Raw genomic sequence first — 13,589 nt, 5'->3', positions numbered from 1 at the left:
GTCGTAATGCTAAGCGCATTATTCCCATTTAAACCCTGTTTGTAGCAAATTGCCTTTTTAGTGAAGATATGAACCTGGCCTGTAGATGTGCATGAGGAGTGTTCCAGCTCCCGCAGAAGCAATTTCTCCCTCATCTTCCAACCATGTGGGGAAATTGAATATTTGATGTTGCTCCTAATTGCATTCATTCAGCTTTTATTTCTCTCCTGTTCCGCTCTTATTCCATCTAATGCACAGGTCTCATTTTGGTGTGCCGCAACGTGACGCTGTGTTAGGAGACGCTGGAGCCAGTGCCATTTTCTCATAGTGCTGCACACAGACGATTTTAACGCTGTGGGGATTTCGAAAACAATGTTCACGGGTGGGATGCTGTATCAGAAATTTAAATACAACCTAGCATTCCTGTGCAGAATGAACCATATTCCATTTCTAATCCTCCTCCAGACGGCAAAAAAAGAGCAAAATGTCGGATTTGTTCACTCTCGGCTTGCCAATTGCTGTCAGAATGATTGCACAGCACGTAAACATGCCTTTCTCAGCTTACTTTAATCTTGCTTTGAGGTTATTTTCAGACACCTCATCATCTTGGCTTTTTTTTTTCCTGCTAAGGAAGAGTTTCTTTTTAAGCAAAAGGATCATCAGCGGAGGGGGGAAAAAGGCGAGGGATCACACCCTCGTGTCACTGGGGACTAATTAGAGGCGAGGAAAGCTGTAGAGTGGTCTTAATAAGAGCTCCTCAATCCCAATGCACAGTTTAAAACATGATGGGCTTTAGAGCAATAAAAGCAGCCTGGATCCATGTGGAGGACTGAGAAGGGAGGAGAAGGGCATGGAGAAGACGAGAGACGGATGGTCACACGCTTCTCTATCGACCGCCATGCGGCGGCCATTTGCGGGAAGCACCAGGCACGTCTGAACATTTTAATTAGTCTGAGTGAGAGCGCTAATGCCGGCCCGTTTGAGTAGGATCCTTCTGTGTTTGCTCAATTAAACGCTGATTGTAGCTAATTGCCTTCGCAAAGAAAGCTCGCGCCAAAAACCCGAGCAACGAGGAGGGCTGGGTGTGTTACATTCACAAAGTCTCTCTCTTCCAGCCCCATGGGGGAAATCAAATATTTGATATGGCTCATAATTGCATTCGCTCGCTCTTTATTTCCCTCATATTTCATTCTTTCCCCAACTAATACCCCGCTATAACTCTCCAGTGTGAAACTGTTTAATGTAGTTGTGTTTTTAATTTGCTTGAAGGCTTCGGGAATGGCAGCGTTAGATGGAAGTGGGATCGCTAAACCATTATTTGAATGTTTTGGAGCTTATTTTGTAAGTGCAATTTATTAATGAAATGCTACACTGTCACTTTTGGCAACTCTTAATTCATCATATTGACCTTTCTTTAATAGGCTGGGTGTAGAAAACAGCTTTTTTTAAAAATGATTTTTCCTCAACACTGCATGCAGACTGACACCCCACTGCTGTTTTCTCTCATTCTCTCTGTCATCTTTATTCTTCCTCTTTTCCTCCATCGCTCACTATTTTCACATTTTTATCACTTTCTCTCTCTCCATAACATGTTTTTGTCTCAGTCTGTCACTGTTTTGTTTCTTATTTTCTACTGTCCTTCCTACCACTTTTTTTTTCTGTCCATCTCTCATTTCAATTCTCTCCATCCTTTTTTTTGGCATGCTTGTATTTTTGTAATTTTCCATCTCAAACCATCGTTATTTATTTTTAATGCCCTTCCTACTCTGCCTTCATCCTTGCCCTCTCTCAGTCACTCAGTCGCTCACTTTCCCTTGTTTTTCTACAAAGACTACAACTCTCTCTCTCTCTCTCTCTCTCTCCCTCTCTTTCATTTTCCATCTCATCTATTCAATCTCTTCTTCTCTTTTATTTCTATTCTCTCTTTCCATATATCAGTTTTATTAATGGTCTCTCTCTCTCTCTCTCTCTCTCTCTCTCTCTCTCTCTCTCACACACACACACACTTTTTCTTTCAGTCTTCAGTACTCATTATTCACCCCTTTCTCTCCTTTTCTTGCTCTTACTGTCAATACCCCTTTTAGCTGAGTCACTCAGTCACTTGCTTTTTTCTTTTTACAGTCCATCATACTTCTTTTTATTCTTTTCCTCTCTTATTTTTTCTCTCAACTCTTTTCATTCCCTCTCTCTCCTTTTCTCTGTGTCCCTCAGTCTCTCACTTTTTTCCACAGTGAGGATATTCCAGTTTTAAGGATGATCTTTTTCAGGTTTGCTCTGCGACTGATGTCTGCGTCTCTTATCGCTCGCTCCCACACCTGCTCTTTGCGGCGTCGAGCCTCTTAATGCCCTCTCATCAAAGCCACAGATCCGCTTATGTGCTTCTTCTCCAAGCTGAGCTGTGGCATTTCTCTCTGTGTCAGCTTCTCACCTCTCGCTGTGCTTGAGCCAGTGGCATCAACTGTAATAACCAGAGCCGTTCTATGAGGAAGCCATATGCTTCACTATTTACTAGCATTTAGACAAAGGTCCCTAAAACAGACATGCATACTGTGCACATACGTATTGTGCACAGCAGTGGGTGGAACACTGTCTCATGTGGGTGGAAAAGTCTCATTTTATTGGTGTTTTTGCAGAAGCAGCATCAAAATTCAAGACCAGGATCAAAGCCCAGGCAAATCGTTCTAGTTACAGAGGCTCACGATTTATGAAGCACTGCAGGACCTCACAAATACCGGCTGAAACAAGGAGCTTAAAAAAGGAAACTGGAAACGAGAGACAGGTGACGCTAATTACAGGGCATGACTACTTAATGAGAACAGGAAAACAACACTATATAAGGAAAATGGAAGGCTTGGAAGTGCAGAAATAGTCGCACAAAATATGGGAAACAAAACTGACTTAGACAGTACTGTCACACATGTAACACAGTTATTTATAAAGATGTCAATCAAGCAGAATGTGTCTGTTATCTTAACCGAATAGTAGAGTCTTTTTTATCTTCTAGATGCAGACAGTATATGAGCCCAGGGACTAACTGCTGTGTACTTGTGTGTAATATACAATGAGATAAAAGTTTAGCATTAAAGACAACATACTGTAGCAGACAGTCAGCAAAGTAGACAGACAACATAATAATAGTTCAACATCGTCTATACAATGTAATAAAAATACTACTACTGTAGTAGTAGTACACACCATAGTGAATGTTTGGTATAATAAACAATGAGGTGAACTGTCTGTATAGTACACAATGTAGTAAACACAACTATCAGAGTATTACACAACATTGTAAAAGCTCAGAGTAGTACACAACATTGTAAAAGCTCAGGGTATTACACAACATTGTAAAAGCTCAGAGTATTACACAACATTGTAAAAGCTCAGAGTATTACACAACATTGTAAACGCTCAGAGTAGTACACAACATTGTAAAAGCTCAGGGTATTACACAACATTGTAAAAGCTCGGAGTAGTACACAGGTTCAGTGTAGTATTGTTCAGTGTAGTATAATTAAGTAGAGTACAGTTCAGTGTAGTATTGTTCAGTGTAGTATAGTTAAGTGTAGTACAGTTCAGTGTAGTATAATTAAGTGGAGTACAGTTCAGTGTAGTATAATTAAGTGTAGTACGGTTCAGTGTAGTATTGTTCAGTGTAGTATAATTAAGTGGAGTACAGTTCAGTGTAGTATAATTAAGTGGAGTACAGTTCAGTGTAGTATTGTTCAGTGTAGTATAATTAAGTGGAGTACGGTTCAGTGTAGTATTGTTCAGTGTAGTATAGTTAAGTGTAGTACAGTTCAGTGTAGTATAATTAAGTGGAGTACAGTTCAGTGTAGTATAATTAAGTGGAGTACAGTTCAGTGTAGTATTGTTCAGTGTAGTATAATTAAGTGGAGTACGGTTCAGTGTAGTATTGTTCAGTGTAGTATAGTTAAGTGTAGTACAGTTCAGTGTAGTATAATTAAGTGGAGTACAGTTCAGTGTAGTATAATTAAGTGGAGTACAGTTCAGTGTAGTATAATTAAGTGGAGTACGGTTCAGTGTAGTATTGTTCAGTGTAGTATAGTTAAGTGTAGTATAATTAAGTGGAGTACGGTTCAGTGTAGTATTGTTCAGTGTAGTATAGTTAAGTGTAGTACAGTTAAGTGGAGTACAGTTCAGTGTAGTATAATTAAGTGGAGTACAGTTCAGTGTAGTATAATTAAGTGGAGTATGGTTCAGTGTAGTATAATTAAGTGGAGTATAGTTCAGTGTAGTATAGTTAAGTGTAGTACAGTTCAGTGTAGTATAATTAAGTGGAGTATGGTTCAGTGTAGTATAGTTAAGTGTAGTATAATTAAGTGGAGTACGGTTCAGTGTAGTATAATTAAGTGGAGTACAGTTCAGTGTAGTATAATTAAGTGGAGTACGGTTCAGTGTAGTATAATTAAGTGGAGTACGGTTCAGTGTAGTATTGTTCAGTGTAGTATAGTTAAGTGTAGTATAATTAAGTGGAGTACGGTTCAGTGTAGTATTGTTCAGTGTAGTATAGTTAAGTGTAGTACAGTTAAGTGTAGTACAGTTCAGTGTAGTATAGTTAAGTGTAGTACAGTTCAGTGTAGTATAATTAAGTGGAGTATGGTTCAGTGTAGTATAGTTAAGTGTAGTATAATTAAGTGGAGTACGGTTCAGTGTAGTACAGTTCAGTGTAGTATAATTAAGTGGAGTACGGTTCAGTGTAGTACAGTTCAGTGTAGTATAATTAAGTGGAGTACGGTTCAGTGTAGTACAGTTCAGTGTAGTATAATTAAGTGGAGTACGGTTCAGTGTAGTACAGTTCAGTGTAGTATAATTAAGTGGAGTACGGTTCAGTGTAGTACAGTTCAGTGTAGTATAATTAAGTGGAGTACGGTTCAGTGTAGTACAGTTCTGTGTAGTATAATTAAGTGGAGTACGGTTCAGTGTAGTATAATTAAGTGGAGTACGGTTCAGTGTAGTATAATTAAGTGGAGTACGGTTCAGTGTAGTACAGTTCACTGGAGTAAGATCTTAGCTTGTACATAAACTATTTTTCTTTACAATCCCTCCTTTCATTGTTCCCATAGCAACAACTAGCAACACACACATGTCCATCATAAGCAATGGACAAAACATTGATTATAAAGCTGTCTTTATTCATTGGTTATCAATAAGTATAGATAGATAAGTCTGTATATTAATTAAACACAGTGAATACAAAATGCAAATATGAAAATCTTTTTTTATTGTAAAAATAGATCTAGGTACAATAATAATTTGCTACCTGACTCATACATTTATGCATTATGTATAAATATATTATACGGATTTGAAGCCCCAGGGCCCCATGATGAGCGCTGCAACTTTTCTAACAGTTCAGTGATGTTGTGTGCATTTAGCAACTAAACTGCCTGCAGAAAACGGAAACAGCTTAAGACATCAGAAAGCACTCTAGCACTGAAGACACCTTCATCTCTGGGGAGAGAGAAGGGAAAATCTGGAGGGGTAGAGTAGCATGAAAAGAAAGAATGCGAGAATGAAGAGAAAATAATCATGGAAAAGATATATACAGTGGGTAGATATATTGACAGTAATAGAGGATTATCACCCAAGCTTTCTCATTATTTTGGCAGATATTATGACTGTGTTATATTTTTGGGAGATTTTATGAGTGTTGTAATTAATGAAAATCCCCATAGAAGTGGCTGATGTTGGTCGTGATGATCACAGCACACAGTAATACACCAATGATGGTTAGACGACTGATTTGCATAGTGAAGCGATGCCTTCTGACATAAAATTTACAAGGCCAGTATTTCAGTAATGGTTAACAAACAATGTTTTGCAGTTGTATTAAACTATTATGGCCTCTCATTAATACACACACACACACACACACACACACACACACACACACACAGATACTAATGGCTGAATCAGAGTAAAATGTATTCCTTGTGTTTGTTTAACGTTTGAACCAGTTTGGTTTTACTATCCACCAAATACTATGGACAAAGAAAGATGATATTTCTGTAAGTGGTTAGAAATTTGGGAATGGAAAATACAGATAAACCTTTTTTGTTTTACAAACAATAAAAGGCTGTATGTATCTATCTGTATGTAACTATCTATATCCTGTTTAGTATATCTGCTACAGTCTGTAGACTTCTATAATGTTCCATTTTTTATTATTATTTAAAATGTAGTTATTGTAAACTCTGTGGGCAAGCAACTGCTATGGATGTAATAGTGACTAAAGCTGTATATTCAAACACCCTATAGTGAGTAGGAGCTCAAATATTATTCACAAATGTCTTGCTTATGCCAGCAGTGATATAACTGGCATGAATGATTTATATATATATTTAAAGCAACTGGAAGTGAATTGTTTCTTAGTGGTGATCCATGAATCCATGTTACCATATTTGACTAGCATCATGGACTCATCATGGATTGAAAGCAACATATATCTATACACATTGTTTTTTTGTTAATTACCTTTATTGATTATTCAATTGTGAACAGAAAAGAATGAGCAATGATTGAGGAGTATGAGGGGGATGGGGTGTATGGGTGACAAAAGATCTCTAGACATGGCTTCCTGCTGTGTAAAAAATTGATGAAAATTGGTGAAAAATCTGACTCTCGCCCTGTAGCTAAGCTGGCTTTCTATGAATAATTGTATAAAATAGTGTAGAGAAGCTGCTCCAAAAGCCATGCTACTTTACATTTAGAAAATGAATGTCATTAGACTACAGCTTGATTTTATTCTTATAGTAATAATAATAATAATAATAATAATAATAATAATAATAATAACAATAATAATAATAATAATAATAATGATGATAATAATAATAATAACGATAATTATTATTACCGTTATTATTATTATTATTATTATTATTATTATTATTATTGTTATTATTTGATTTATTTATTTTGTTGATTTGTTTATTTATTTATTTTTGTTTGTTTGTTTATTTACTTAAATTATTTGTGTCTTTCTTTCCCAAAGTTTGGAAGAGCATTTTTAAAAGCTGAAAAAGAGCATACAGTTAAACAGATAAACATCACTATATCTGTAGAGACTCGTTTTTTTCTTTTCATGCCAGATTGATTTAAAATCTGTTTAGTGATTAATGCCAAGTTTCTTTCCTTTACAGCAGGGCAGGTTGATGTTTTGAACTGGGCATTTTTTTCATGCTGTTCATTTGCATTTCTTCACAGATACAGTTTGCCTTCATCTCTGAAGTCTCTTAGTCCGCAGGTCGTTCTGATTGGTTCCACAGGGCCGGTACAGTCAAAATGCCCGGCATAAAAGCAAGCCCTTTGGCCCTCTGATCAGTTAGAAACAATCTAATCCCTGATTCATTTATTTTCCCCCTTATTTTGGACATCAGTGGAACTCTATTGAGACCTACGGGAGTAGTTTCAGACAGAAAGCATGCAGCAATCGATAGAGCGGCGTAATAACGTTCAGGATCAGTTGCCAGCCTATTCAAGTCTTTTTCTTGGTGTAATCGTGAGATTTGCTGTGTTGGTTGTATTCGGAAAGGGGTTTAAGTGCTGATGGTGAATCAAAGCTTTGACACTGTGCTCCATATTCACAGCGGGGGTCATCACACGAGCGAAGCCAAAAATCACATTCATGGACACCTTTTTTTTTCTTGGCTGTCATATAAAACTGCACCCGTTCACACCCTCTATCTCTATCCCAGGCTGTCTGTCTCTCTCTTCTTCCTCGCGCTGGCTAGGAGACAGCTGTGTGCAGTTTTAATTGACGGGGTCACTCAAGCTCTTCAGCAGAACATCTTTGAATTGCTAATTAAACGAAGGCAGGCTGGAAATGCGGGGGAATGAGAGGATTGACTGCTCCTCCGCACACCATCTCATCTGCGTTCCGCTTCTTTGTCCCTGTCTATGTGTGTATTTGTGTGTGTGTGCAGGTGTACCGTATGCCACTCTGATGAGTAAACTGAAGGAGGGTGAGGGGGTGGGATAGCCAGTTTATGTATTTTTAATGATTAGGATTCATAGAAATGTTGCATAGAAATGTAAGATTTTATATATTCACACACAAGATGATGCTCCTGTGGCATTTTTGGCACAGATTTTCTTACAAATACACACAGACACACACACACACAGACACACACACAGTGGTTATACAGGGGGTGGGGGGTGTATCAGGAGGCACTCTGGAGAACAGCGACATTAATAACAGTAAGTGGATAATGTCCTGACTCGGATGAGCTTTCGGGGGGAGGCTTAGCCCCAGCTTAAATTCGGCAGAGAGGAGTGCTGGCTGCTTAGCTCTGCCTGTTACCATCGACTCATTTTGCTACAGATATTTTCACCTCAGTTTAACACCCGAGCCATTTCCACATGGCTCAGAAAAAAACAAAAACATTAAGCTAAACTCACTGACCTCTGGGTTATCATAAGGTCACATCGCCGGCATGAGGATTCATTATGATTGACCTCTCTGTCAGCACAGAGTGTAAAGCCCGGACTCTGTGTTTGGATTTATTACTAAATGATTGAGTGGTTCTCTCAGGTTTATAATAACACATTCCATTACTGATGTATTGACGATTTTTACACACATGCTGACACAAATGGAGAAATTCACAAGTGTATTGACTATTGATTATTTAATTCTTGATATATTTCACTGACTATTGATTATGCGGTGTTTAACTGATTAGCACGTTCGCCTTTCACCTCAGGGTTAGGGGGTTTGATTCCCGCCTCTGTTCTGTGTCTAGATCTTGCATATTTTCCTCATGCTTTAGAGATTTCCTCTGGGTTCTCCGGTTTTCTCCCCAATCTGGAGACATGCGTAGTAGGCTGATTGGCATCTCTAAATGATAGTAGATGTTCTGTTCGAATCTCCGCTGCCTTGTGCCCCAAGTCCCCTTGTATAAACTCCAGGCTGTGTATAGGCTAAGCAGTACAGAAACTGGATGAATGGATGGACTGGGTGTTTAACAGTACGGTTAGCTTACTGTTAGCTCACTGTCCACATTTTTAAAACACTTCTAAAAATATATTTCCACTGTCATCTATTACGTGCCTTTTTTTATTTCCCAATCAGGCTCATTCCTCCACTGCTTCTCATGACTCAAAAATCACGAATATCATATTACAGCAACCTCCTAACATCTTATATACAGTATGTTCAGCTAAGCAGTACTACACACCTTCATGCTAGGTGTTTGATTATTATTTGTTTTGGCTCAGCATGTCACCTTTCCTAACACCAATTTTCTCTTTCAACTTCTAATGACAACATAAATACAAATGATTTAAGAGATTTTTTTGGAAATGTTGTTGCTAAAAAAAAATCTTAATACGTAAAAGGAATGAAGTTTAATAAGAGCATGTAGTTTTTTTTTCTCTGTTACACACTGTTGGCTATACAGTAAGTAGCATTGTAGTTTTCCTAAACCTATTACTATGCACGACGTATATACCATATATGTGATTGCCTCAGATCAGAACTGAGTGAACAGACTTAAAACACAAAATCAAAATAGTGGACTTTTGACAAACATTTCATTTTTATGTTTTAAAGACAGGCCACGTCTTATTATGGAGCAATTCATTCTTATGTCAAAAGTCTAGTTGTGCAAGATTAATAGTGCATGAACTCCAGACAACTTAGGAAAGTTCACAAGTCCCAAACTTTATAACAGTATTGGTGAGACTATCTCTCATATCTGTCTCCTTCTTATAGCTTGTACCGTAAGAGCATAATAGCTTTTATTTGTTTTGTATACGGTCAATACATATGTGATTATATAGCTGTAGATTCACAACTACAACATTAAGCTAAGCTCTTAGAGATCCATTATACATAGACGAGTTTGGAGTAAACAAGTTTTTTGTTTCTCAGTACTGGGAAATGTGTTGAAATAATTGTTTGAGGAAATAGTATATAAGTATATAAGCAGCATATACAGTGAATGGAGATTCAGTTGAAAATGCTGGAATATTCCTTTATAACGTATGGATTAAACACTGATACAGTAGATCGCTCACTGAACAGTCGCTCCAGGAGTTTATTTGGGATTGTTGCGGCAAAATTATTATTTTATTTAAACTCAAATTTGTGAAACTGGAAACACAGCACAAAAATAATCAGTGGTCATTTTGAAAAATTGCATGACCATGCGTATATTGCAGAATGTGCTTGATTTTTTGCTCATTTCTGCAATGACAAAATTACAAAATCTGACTGAACACATATTCCCATTTTTGGCTCTTTATTTTATTATATTGATATTTCTTCTACATTAACATAAACAAATTTCCCCAACAGTTAATTGGAATAAAATGACCCCAAATACTATTTGTTGGTCATGTGTGTACTTTACTGGCAGTCACATGTAACGGGTGACATTATAGCCTCATATCACATTTCAGGGAAGGAGTTTGATAGTTTTGTTGTACTAAAATATGTGTAGCAATTTCATAGTTTAATGAGGTTGCGCTTGTTCCTTTTTTCCTGTTTGTGATGAAGTAGAGATCTGAATGTGATTTAAAAGAGTGTAGATTAAAATGGAAAGAGAGAGAGAGAGAGAGAGAGAGAGAGAGAGAGAGAGAGATCCCTTTAAATCCAGTTCCTGTGTGCTTGTTTAAAACCCCTTATTTGTAATTTAAATTGGATATTGGGAACAGGGAATGATCATTCGATTAGCCCTAGAGGGGCAGGTCAGTAGACCAACAAGATATAAAATGTTATCTTGCTGCTCACATTATTGAAAAAAATAACCCGAAATAAACAAGTAAAAAAAAAAAGTTGTTATAGACATTCTCCTTTATAAACCACATTAAAACGGACTGATTGTGTTTTTATTAATTCATTATTAATATACTTATAGCATACTGTATGATATAGCAGTTATGATATATTATATGATCATATAGTGCATGCGCAGCATTCTGGCATGTTTAATTGTTTGTGATTAGACCTGCATTATTCTGCAGTATGAACAGAGTTTCTCTTGCGAGATCAATAGGTCGGTTTACCTCTTGGTCAGGGCGTAGTAGTGGCCTTATCTATACCTCGGTGTATCGAACGCAGCGCGGAGACCGACTCCACGTCCACGTCTTTGCACTACACACAGGTTAAATTATTGGAGGTGATTTCTAGACGAAGTACATGAATCGCTCGATGGCAGGCTGGTGGCGTATACATCACAGTGACAGAGAGAGTTAAGAGTCTGTCAGAGATGCTGCCTATTCTCTTCTGAGTTAATGAGGACGTGATAAAACATGGCGTCGCCTCCACCCTGATCAGATCTGGGTTAATTGAGAGATTTTGGGCTCGCTGAGACGGCTTCCTGACTATAGCCTGCACTCACTTTGCCAAATTTGCCTTGAAATATCTTGTAGGTGAAACAGCAATTAGCATCTCCTAACATAGTCTGTCTGGACACACACACATACACACACAGGGGGTGGCAGCAAAACTATTGATTCTTCATTAATCACTGTTGCTTCCAGTCTAGCGTTGTAGTGGGGGGTTGGATACCTTTTAAATGAAACACGTCACATAAAAGGGTCACAGATGCACTTCGCAGCAGGTATTTCACTTTTTTTCCAAGTTCTACGAGACAAGCTAACGTATCACACAGTCAGTCTGGCTAAGCTGAGGACTATCCAGGGTGCTACAGTTGCTAGTTCCAATGTTCCAGAGGAAAATGTTGTTCCTGTGGATCCCACACATTTGCCTTGTGACACAAGTACTGGCAATTCAAACAACTACAGTATAAGAAGCTCTTTTAGCTCAGAGAAGGTAAATTCATTTTGAAAAATTGTTCAAGACATAATGAATGGATTTGGAATTCTTTAACACGAATGAATGTTTTAAACTCATGTTTAAAGCGCATTTAACTCTTTTCACCAATAGATTGCGAATCGGCTTATCAGACATTTTCAATCAGTATAATGAGTCAGGACACTGTTGGCTTTCAGGGTGAGATGTTTTTCCCTATGTTGGATAACCTTACTTTGAATGTTAGTGGTTGAAGATAACACCTTCAAATGTTAGATGCTTATGAATAAGCACTTGGGGCGTCTCAGAAAGCAGGGAAGGGTTTGATATCACCATTTACTTTGAAGATAGAAACATTTGTGTGAAATCAAAAACCTACCCTAAGGTTTTGGTGTTTTTCTGGAGCTTTTCTATGAATATATTAAGCTAGTAGGCTAGGGAAAAAACAGAAATACTTATGAGTGTCTACTTTCATATGAGTCATTAATCACCACTGTAGAGACATGACAAAGAAATTCAATGCTGAACATGGGCACAACAAAACAGGTATTTTAGCCTCTGGAAAAAGAGAGTTTTTCAGATTTTTGCAATGTGTATATGAATATGATAAGATACAGGATGACATTTGCTTAATAAAATGTGTTCATTAGTTTTGTGGAATATAATTTTTATAAAAGCATCAAACTGGATGCTTGTTTGTTGGCAATATGTAGTGAATTACCACATGACACACAGGAGCCAAACAAACACTTGCTCGCTGTGAGCAATCTTTTGTTGCTATCTCAATCATGTTAATATTAACGTTAATGCTCTGGTGTAGAAAGTTCTGAGTCACATTGTTGTGGTCCTGATGCCATCATTAGACAGAGATAACTACGCTCATGTCATACTATAAACCTTGGTTGTACTATTTACTGCATTGTCAGCTTTGTGTGTTGGTGAGAGAAATTAGGGATTATATAGCAGTCATACAGTACATATTTCACACTGTAGTTCATTAGGCATCACAGGGCAGGGTAACATACTTGGAGGAAACGATCTTCTTTCTTCTTTTCTTCATACATCAACATATAAACGCTTATGATTGGCTAGTGTCACTGTGACTGATAGGTGAAAGAGAGTACACAAGCCCTCATAACCGGAGAGAACAACCAATTTTTTGCTCTGAAGGCTAAATGGCTGTGGCATTATCAGGAATTTGAACGTTCAAACTCTAGACAATAAGGTGAATGCTTTTCTGTTGCGCCATTCAAGAATGCAGGAGCGATTTCTTTTGGCCCCAAATTGACATGCCCAGATTCTGAAATCCCTCTGTGCAATGACATTTTCAAACCCAGTATGGCTCATAATTGCGGCACCTATTGGGACTTCTTTTTTTTAGCATAGACACAAGGGTAAAATGGCATTTTTCCTGACTTAAAGAAACCCAGTTTTGTAGATGGACAGCCCATTTCAATAATAAATAGGCTACTCCACTAACTGCTAATTAAAATACAGTGCACTAACAAACCACTAAGTGTCAGGACATTTGCTTGGACATTTGGGGGCGTTCCGGCAGTGTGTTTTGTGTCACCTCTTCATACTCACCTGTTCGTAATGGACACATTATTATGTCTATTTATTTCCCCCACATTGTGTGTAGCTTCGTGGAGTCCTTGTCTTTTGTGTGTCGGTTTATGTTTATGTTCATGTTTTGACGGTTTTTGTGCTTGTAAATTTCTGTTCCCTGTTTGTTTCTTTTGTTAATGAATTTTTTTTAACTTGTTATAACTGTGTTTTTGGGTCTACTTTTGTCCCCGCCTTTCCTGACACTAACCAAAAAAAAAAA

General features: G+C 37.7%; 1 protein-coding gene across 1 annotated transcript in view; it reads left to right on the top strand.

Moving 5' to 3' along the window:
- LOC132863482 (roundabout homolog 2-like) overlaps window positions 1-13,589 on the top strand; it is a 130,450-nt gene that overhangs the window by 36,942 nt on the left and 79,919 nt on the right. The gene's annotated exons all lie outside the window — the stretch shown is intronic.

This window comes from Tachysurus vachellii, chromosome 20 (genome assembly GCF_030014155.1).
Source record: "Tachysurus vachellii isolate PV-2020 chromosome 20, HZAU_Pvac_v1, whole genome shotgun sequence".
In the NCBI taxonomy this organism is placed as follows: domain Eukaryota; kingdom Metazoa; phylum Chordata; class Actinopteri; order Siluriformes; family Bagridae; genus Tachysurus; species Tachysurus vachellii.
This window is presented reverse-complemented; position numbering and strand designations above follow the sequence as displayed.